The sequence below is a fragment of the Conger conger genome, chromosome 9 (genome assembly GCF_963514075.1).
Source record: "Conger conger chromosome 9, fConCon1.1, whole genome shotgun sequence".
Classification (NCBI taxonomy): Eukaryota; Metazoa; Chordata; class Actinopteri; order Anguilliformes; family Congridae; genus Conger; species Conger conger.
The window spans coordinates 1161818-1170530 of NC_083768.1; positions in this window are offsets into that span (position 1 = coordinate 1161818).

Consider the following 8713-nt stretch of genomic DNA (forward strand, 5'->3'; position numbering starts at 1 on the left):
TGTGTGTATGAATGGGTGAATGGAGAAGCATCAATTGTACAGCACTTTGGATAAAGGCGCTATGTAAATGCCAACCATTTACCATTTATAGATATGACATATATAAAGTAAAACTAGATATGACATATACACAAGTTAACCGAAATATGACGTATAAATGGGTAATTTTAGAAGGGCGGGGAGTCAAATTGACCGATGTGAAATGAGGACCGCACTGCTGGGTGATAAGGATGCTGATTGGAGGGGAATGGAGAATTGACAGATTTTTGACCAACATACACGCCCTCTGGTCCACAATGATGTGAAATCAGAGAAGTGGATGAAAAAAAAAAAATGAAAACAAGTATAACAGTCTTATAAAAATGTTTGGAATACTTTAACATGTGTTTGTTTGACTAAATAGGGGAAAAAGTACATTTTGACTTCAGCTCATCTATAACATGCTCTGTTTTGAGGGAATAATTTAATCAAGTAAATGAAATCATGGCGGCATGGATGTTGCAGTGGGTAGCACTGCCGCCTCACAGCAAGGAAGTCCTGGGTTCTGAATCCCCTTCAGCCTCTCTGTGTGGAGTTTGCGTGGGTTTCCTCCGGGTACTCTGGTTTCCTCCCACAGTCCGAAGACATGCAGTTTGGGCTGATTGGAGAGTCTAAATTGCCTGAAGGTATGAGTGTGTGTGTGAGTGAATGGTGTGTGTGCCCTGTGATGGACTGGCGACCTGTCCAGGGTGTATTCCTACCTTTCGCCCAATGTATGCTGGGATAGGCTCCAGCCCCCCTGCGACCCTGTTCAGGATAAGCGGGTTAGGATAATGAATGAATGATAAATGACATCATGAAGTTCTATCAATAAATTGGGACATTTTTAGTTTTAAATAGATATATAATTTTGCCTGTATGACCGGTGTACACACGGTGAATAACTGTGAGGGCTATGTCTCTGTATGTGAAGTGCCTTATCAATTAAATTCCTAATGTGTAAGTAAGTAAGTAAGTGGTCTATATCAATTAATATCACAGACGCCGATGCAGTGACTATTCGTATCCTGTATGGACATGTGCATATTGTTCCGTTATAATAAATGTGTCTAGTTATTTTGAACAATGTAACGGCAATTGCTATTAGCTTGATTAGCATTATCCTGAAGTAAAAACTGACGTCATCAGTTAATTAAGGCGGCCACTTCAAGAGCTTACTTAAAACTGAAAAAAAGAAAAGAAGAAATTCAAGAACATAAATGTTTGTGATTAAAAAATGAATGAAATAATAATAAAAAGAAAACAAGATCTTGTTGAACGTCTATGTTTTAGGATGAGACTCGAATATAGTTCACCAGAATATAGACCAAACTCTGTGGTTGATTGTTCTTCCCTTCAAATTAATGTTTGTGTGTTGAATGCCACACAAGGGCAATTTAACAAAGAATGTAATCTGAAGTGTGAACATGCAGAAACATTGATAATGCGCTATACAACACTGAGAATATTGTTCCGTCCGGGTTGGCGAACAAACTTTTTACTGTAAATTGGCTAAGTGCTGTAGCACATAATTGTATATGTGAGTGTCTCGTTAATTTTGGGAATTATGTTACCGTAAAATAAAACGTGTTCATGTGTTGAACAATTACGCTTCCTGAGCAATAAAGTAAAGAGTAGACAGTTTTAGTTTGTGGGGCCTCCAAATATATTGCAAGATTCTGAGAAAATAATATCTGTAAATAAAAACACTTTTTTATTGAACTCAACAAAGATATATATAATATCACAGGATATAAGCATATTACAGGTTGATTAATGTAATTTAATGGATGGCTAGAAAATAGCCATTACACGCAGTCTCAATGGCTTTAGAACTGGGGCTATGCTTTACACCACATTATATAAAGCAAGTGTGATTTAATAAGGCCTGAAATACTACAAAATGTGACCGTGACATATTTGACATATTTGACATATTTAACACCACAAATGTAACAATTTATTTAAAATGGTGACCATTGGTTTTGTTGTGTTTATGCAGTCCCCTCCAAAATGATTGGAACAGCAAGCCCAATTATACACTGAAGACAATTGGGTTTGAGGTCAGAAGCTGTACATGAGATTCGTATCCGAATTTCAGTTTTTATTTCCAAGTATTTTTACAGTGGGGTGCAAAAATTTGGGCACTCCTGGTTTAAATGTCTGTTACAATCCCTCATTTGCCTATCTGACAAAGCTATGCCACTGCAAAGCTAAGCAACCTGCATCTCTGCCATTTTGATTGTCATTAAAATATACCTTTATTTTATGCATTTTGAAACAAGATGTACTGAATTATTTCCCCATCCATTAATAGTTGGCAAGTTTGTGGTCGCAAGACGGAGGGAAAAAGTTTTAGGGAAATGCTAATTTGAGTTTTTCAGGCCCAGCAAAGTTTCTCTGACAGAGAAAGCTTCGACCAAAACGAAACATAAAAAGCCATTGTGGCAAAACCAAGGCGTCCGTGGTCCTCATCATGGTGGACCAGTTTTTGAAGTTTGTTCACTTCGTTTGCTCTCCCCAAACTACCCTCCTGGAAAGAGACAGCGGAGCTCCTGTTCCTCCACGCCTTCCGTCTGCACGGCCTGCCCCTGGAGGTGACCAGGGGCCGTGGCCCTCAGTTCTCCAGTCGCTTTTAGAGGTCATGCTGTCCGCTCTGGAGGCCAAGACCCAGCTGCTGTCTAGCTTTCACCCCCAGACCGCCGGCCAGACTGAGCGGACGAGCCAGGAGCCGGCAAAGACACTGCACTGCCTGGTGGAGAAATCCCTGCCCTCCTGGGAGGCCTCGCTCCCCTGGGTGGAGGATGCACATCATTGCTCCTCGGGGCCGCCATGTCCTGACTCCATCTCCCATCACACCCCCCACCTTCTCAATGCCTGACTCCATCTCCCATCACACCCCCCACCTTCTCAATGCCTGACTCCATCTCCCATCACACCCCCCACCTTCTCAATGCCTGACTCCATCTCCCATCACACCCCCCACCTTCTCAATGCCTGACTCCATCTCCCATCACACCCCCCACCTTCTCAATGCCTGACTCCATCTCCCATCACACCCCCCACCTTCTCAATGCCTGACTCCATCTCCCATCACACCCCCCACCTTCTCAATGCCTGACTCCATCTCCCATCACACCCCCCACCTTCTCAATGCCTGACTCCGTCTCCCATCACACCCCCCACCTTCTCAATGCCTGACTCCATCTCCCATCACACCCCCCACCTTCTCAATGCCTGACTCCATCTCCCATCACACCCCCCACCTTCTCAATGCCTGACTCCATCTCCCATCACACCCCCCACCTTCTCAATGCCTGACTCCGTCTCCCATCACAACCCCCACCTTCTCAATGCCTGACTCCATCTCCCATCACACCCCCCACCTTCTCAATGCCTGACTCCATCTCCCATCACACCCCCCACCTTCTCAATGCCTGACTCCATCTCCCATCACACCCCCCACCTTCTCAATGCCTGACTCCATCTCCCATCACACCCCCCACCTTCTCAATGCCTGACTCCATCTCCCATCACACCCCCCACCTTCTCAATGCCTGACTCCATCTCCCATCACACCCCCCACCTTCTAAATGGCTGACTCCATCTCCCATCACACCCCCCACCTTCTCAATTCCTGACTCCATCTCCCATCACACCCCCCACCTTCTCAATGCCTGACTCCCTCTCCCATCACACCCCCCACCTTCTCAATGCCTGACTCCATCTCCCATCACACCCCCACCTTCCAGGCATAGGGCCTGACTCCATCCAGTGTTCCATGTCTCCAGACTTGAGCTATATCTCACATCCCGGATTTTGTTTCTGTTTATCTGCCTGTTTGGACTGCCTTACTGTTATCGACCTTCTGCCTGTGACCACGACTACGTTTTGGTTTTCTTTCATTTTATGTGTGAGGTACCGTTCAGAGGACCCAGACACAGACCAGGGAGTATGCAAAAATGTTGTTCTTTAATCAGTCCAGAATCAAGCCAGGTAAACAGAGTTCAAACAATCCCAGAATAAAGCCAGGTAAACAGAGTTCAAACAATGCCAGAATCGAGATTCAAAATAATGGTCAAAAAACAAAGCAGGGGCCTATAATCTGAGAGTCACAAGCTGGAGTACAAAAAGGGCCAAAACGAATAATCAAATAATCAAACAAGCAAAAAAAAAAACAGAAGGATAAGGCAAACTCGTGTCGTTCTTGAATCTCAAATATACAGGCTTACTATGAATTGGCAACCCGATATTGATCAACGTTCAGACAAAGAACAATGCAGAGACAGGTGTTTAAATACCAAGACCAGACCAAACTAGGCGGGGCACGGGAGTGAGGTGGGCTAAACAAATGGACAACATGCGGAGAACATAATAGGGTACTGATACAATAACAAAGAGGAAACGAAAACGTGGACTGGATGCCCACAGACCCACATGAAAGACATTCGGCTCCGGATTAGGACGTGGACATTACATAGTGATAGAACAGAGAGGCGGAGTTACAGAGCAGACTAGAAATGGGAGATAATTGTTAGTAAGTTACGTGTATAAATCTAAATACCCAAAATAAGTGACTGTTAGTTAATTAGTTAGACGTAAGTGTGTTAATATAGTATATTAGTACTCAGGGGCATAGGTTTCATTTCAACATTGGGTGTTCTCCCCCAGGAAATCTCTCACTTAATTTCCTGCATTCTGGTGAATTTTTATGAACCAATTTACTCCTCTTCTGCATCAATTTATCTTCACATTTACCTCAGTCCAGCTTCCTCATTGTTCGCCGCAAATCTTTCAGACCGTTTGCTAACACCGCGAACAGAATGCTAACGGAAAAAACTTTAATTGTTTGCAAACGTTCGCCTGTTTGCTGAACGCACCTCAGATAACTTCAGGCACAAGTTATAAACTAGATAACTTTAGCGTTTCATCCGCATATACTCTCATTCAGAAACACTGAAGGTAAAACAAGCGTGATAGTTACTTACACTTGATTTCCGACACTATCATGCTCCCGCAACGGTAGACATATCGCAACTGCGAGTCAGCGAGGCCGGCAGACCCAGCAAGGTTAAGATGGTATGGTCCAGTGGGGGTGTATGAAATAATTGTAAAATAGGCAAGAAAGATATCTAAGCGTTTAGACCCTCTGTGCTGTTATTTATACCTGTAATAGGGAGGAGGTTATCATTCATTACGTTTTGGGGGGACAAATTCACCTCTTCTAAGTATTGAGGGGGACATGTCCCCCCCTGTCCCCCCTAAATCTACGCCCCAGTTAGTACTGTACAATATCTATATTAGTAGTTATTAGTCAGTATAGTGCTATACAACATTAAGTAGCGAGAAAAGCAGGAAGAAAGGAAATGCGAGACTGGGGAGGAATCGTGGGAAACCGTAAATCTCCGAAATCACCCGAATAGTGCAACACGCAGACAGGGGAGTGACTACGGCTCGAAAACATCGGCGGAGACGAAATGCAATGAACAGTAATGGTGATAACAGAAAACCAGATATGACAATGAAAAATGATAAATTACAAGAAAAAAACGAATAAACTAACAGACAGAACTAGAAACCGAACCCCTGCCTGGATTATTGTTTACAAACTGTCTAGTCTTCTATATACTTGTTTTCCTGCGATCAACCTACGCCTGCTTAACCTGCCCCAAAGTTAATAAAGACGTTGATTGGAACATCTGTCATTTCGGTTCCTTGTTCTGAAGGCTGGCACGCTTCAGGAAGTCAATTGAGGATGTCCTGTTTGGTAGTGTTGACATTGTAGGCAACTGAAACAATGGATCTCATGCAGGAACATTTCCATATTGTCATCACACACAACAAACTGCTCAGGAACCAATGGACCTGACACAAGAACATTTCCATGATGTCATCAGGGCGGCCTGTGGCGGAGTGGTTAAGGTAAATGACTGGGACATGCAAAGTCAGTGGTTCTAATCCTGGTCTAGCCACAATAAGATCTGCACAGCCGTTGGGCCCTTGAGTAAGGCCCTTAACCCTGCATTGCTCCAGATTATCTCCTGCTTAGTCTAATCAACTGTACGTCGCTCTGGATAAGAGCGTCTACCAAATGCCAATAATTTTATGTCATGTAATGTAATCATCATAAATGAAAAGGGTTCACCCGAGTGCACCACATTGGGTTGACCAAACACACTTCACAAAACTGTCCTGAATCTAGATGTCTGGTACAATACAATATACAGTAAAGAGAATGATGAGGAGGTCGATATAACAGGACTTGCTGTTTAATAGCATCGCTACAACCCCCTCCTCGTACACCCTGCTCAAAAGTCATCTCTCACAGCTCCTGGAATGAACCCATCCCAGGACATCTCCCCTGTTAAGCAAAGAAGAACTACACAACCTTTTGTAACATTTAACCTCTCCTTTTTTTTAAAGTAACACAGTTGGTAGGAAAACAAGCCCCAGCATCTGATTAAGGCCTCTCTGGTCTCTCTCCTTTGAAGTCCAGTTCAGGGGGTGGTTTAGTGACGCCTCCTCTGCAGTCCAGTTTAAGGGGTGGTTTAGTGACTCTCCTTTGCAGTCCAGTTTAAGGGGTGGTTCAGTGACTCTCCTCTGCAGTCCAGTTTAAGGGGTGGTTCAGTGACTCTCCTCTGCAGTCCAGTTTAAGGGGTGGTTTAGTGATTCTCCTCTGCAGTCCAGTTGAAGGGGTGGTTCAGTGACTCTCCTCTGCAGTCCAGTTTAAGGGGTGGTTCAGTGACTCTCCTCTGCAGTCCAGTTTAAGGGGTGGTTTAGTAATTCTCCTTTGCAGTGCAGAGAAGGGGTGGTTTAGTGACTCTCCTCTGCAGTCCAGTTTAAGGGGTGGTTTAGTGATTCTCCTCTGCAGTCCAGTTTAAGGGGTGGTTCAGTGACTCTCCTCTGCAGTCCAGTTTAAGGGGTGGTTTAGTGATTCTCCTTTGCAGTGCAGAGAAGGGGTGGTTTAGTGACTCTCCTTTGCAGTCCAGTTTAAGGGGTGGTTTAGTGATTCTCCTTTGCAGTGCAGAGAAGGGGTGGTTTAGTGACTCTCCTCTGCAGTCCAGTTTAAGGGGTGGTTTAGTGATTCTCCTTTGCAGTGCAGTTTAAGGGGTGGTTTACTGACTCTCCTCTGCAGTGCAGTTTAAGGGGTGGTTTAGTGACTCTCCTCTCCGGGTCAGGGAGGTGTGCCCTCCTGCAGGATTCTCAGCCCCCTGGTGTGTCTGAGGAGCTTGGTGCCGCAGCATGTCTGAGGGCTCTGGCTCCAGTGTTGCCCACAGGTGAATGTGGTTCCTCCATCAGCCCGCCATGCGTTCTGACCCGATTAGGCCGAGGCGTCTGTACCTGCCGCAGTACTGACCCATGTGCATTCTGTCGTCAGCCAGACTCTCTCCTGGCTGCAGTTAGAGAGTGTGTGAAGTCGTGTCTGGTTCTCCAATCTTCCCCAGCCCTTGAACACAGTGTGAAATCATGTCTGGTTCTCCAATCTTCCCCAGCCCTTGAACACAGTTGGATGGCCCTTCACAAACTCCTCCCCTGCAGCCGGCACAACGTGAGTGCGCTGAATTAGCTGCAGCGACTCAGTGGCATGGTGAACCCAGAAGTGGCTTTGAAAGACCTGACACCACATGCATGTCCTGCTCTGACGCTCTGTGTTTGAGCTGTGAAATCTGCAGTTGAGCTGTGAAACATCCCTGAACATTAAGGACAGTATCCCCTGGACCGTACAGGACTTTAAAAGGAGGGCGCAGGGCTCCATGCTGCTGTGGACTCACTGGGGATGGACCACTAAATTCAATATATTCCCCATTAATTTCTACCTTTTGGGCCCATACACTTTTGCCTTGCGCTGACACGTCACCCAGAAATGCATATTCATCTGACTCTGTGCCGCTAATATTATCCACTGTCTGTGGTGAGCATCACGCATGTTGAACCGTGCCCTTTCAAAAAATCACCTTCCTTTTCCTGACAGAATTTCGTCAGCTTCGCCTCCCAACGCAAACTTGATATGGCCCGCCTTTTCTTATCAAGTCCTGACGCAATTCTATACCGTTTATAAACGGCTTATCCATTTCGGCCGATCATTTGCGTTTGCCGGCCGGCGTAAGCTGCACCGCTGTGTTCACCTGTCATACGCCATCGTCCGCAGGTGTGCTCGTTAACTTCTCATAGTTTAATGTGCGCGACTCGCCTCCATTCAGTGCTAGACTGCGTCCCACAATCTTTCACTCCACCATCCTTTACTCCACTCCCCCAGGGCCACTCCTCCACTTCTGCGAAATAATGTGGCGCAAAGGAGTGCTGTATGCCTGTACACTTTCCGTCTATTGGGACGCACCTGTAGTGTAGGTGCATAAATGCTTTTGTTTTTTCAGTCCTCATCGGCGATGGAAATGTAACTTCACCTTTCCCGCAGCGGACATCAAGGTAAGTTATTCACATGAATGGTGGCGCTGGTTTGATTAACTTTGTTGTAGTATTTCTTTTTTAGTTTTACTTCTGACACTATTTTATAAAAGGAGAACGAGGAGGAGGCCGATATAACAGGATTAGTCGTTTAATAGCGTCTCTCCAAACCCCTCCTTGTACATCGGGTTATTCTTCAAGGGTTCCGATTGTATCTGTATGTTTACACTAAGACTCGGAACTGTACTGGGCTCTCAGGTCCTCTTAGCACTCATACTTGTGTTTGATT